The 1024-nt window shown below is 55.6% G+C and overlaps 1 non-coding gene across 1 annotated transcript; it reads right to left on the bottom strand.

Annotated features, from left to right (window-relative positions):
* Window positions 1–560: 560 nt before the first annotated feature.
* LOC115949382 lies at window positions 561–751 on the bottom strand. Its single transcript, XR_004082866.1, has one exon. It is a non-coding gene; the product is annotated as a U2 spliceosomal RNA (small nuclear RNA).
* Between the last annotated feature and the right edge of the window lie 273 nt (window positions 752–1024).

The following is a 1024-nucleotide window of genomic DNA, read 5'->3' as shown; positions in this document are numbered from 1 at the left end:
GCACCTCCAACGGGGACCTATGAATGGTGAAAAATAGACCGAAAACCACTTAAAACTGGGTACTAAAATCGGGTGAAATCGAGGTTACATCGCGATATCAACTACAGTTCTGCCGATTGCTGTTCCTCTGTAGCTCGCTCATTCTGTGCTGCATTCACCGTCCCAGTATTGCCTGTGGGAATGGTGGATCCCCAGCATGGGCCCATATCGGTGAAAATCGATCACTCGGGCTGTGCTGGCGGCACCGGGGTGGGGACACTGGAGGGGACTGGTGCTGCCCAATTTGTGGGATGGGGGCCCTGCTGATATCGCGATGGAACCGCGACTTCAATCAGTTCTAGATAATTTTTGCTCTATATTTCCCCATTCATAGGTCCCCGTTGGAGGTGCCCTGTTCCCGGAGGCGCGGCAATACCGGGACAGTGAGCTCAGCACAGAATGAGGGAAGTATAAAGCGTAGCGATTGGTTGAAGCACTGCTGATATCGCGATAGAATCACGATTCTCAGTCAGTTCTAAGTAGTTTCCACTCTGTTTTTCACTGTTGTTAGGTCCCCGTGGTGGGGGTGCACCGTTCCCGGAGGCACTGCAATACCGGGACGATGCGCGGAGCGGAGGGAGCAAGCTCCGGGTCCAACTCCCGAGCCCAAAAATCCGTTTAATATAAAGTCCTCTCATCGAGGACGTATCAGATATTAAACTGATAAGAACAGATACTACACTTGATCTTAGCCAAAAGGCCGAGAAGCGATACCGGCAACCCCCCCAGCGCCGCGCCCGGCCCCGCCCGGCCCGCCCGCACCTCACGGCCGCCCCCGCGCCGCGCTGCGACCGCTCCCGAACCCTTCTGGAATATTCTCCCCATCCCATCCCGCACTTTGTTTCCGTGTCCCGCACGACCTGACCCCAAAATCCCGAAATTCTCCCCAAAAAGTGATCCCATCGTGCCTTTCGCGCGTGGTGGCTCAAGAAATCTGCATAACCCCGCCTCTTAATGACAACGGCCGCCCGCCGGCCTTTCCTAG

Source organism: Geospiza fortis, unplaced genomic scaffold, assembly GCF_000277835.1.
Source record: "Geospiza fortis unplaced genomic scaffold, GeoFor_1.0 scaffold6704, whole genome shotgun sequence".
Taxonomy (NCBI): domain Eukaryota; kingdom Metazoa; phylum Chordata; class Aves; order Passeriformes; family Thraupidae; genus Geospiza; species Geospiza fortis.
This window is presented reverse-complemented; position numbering and strand designations above follow the sequence as displayed.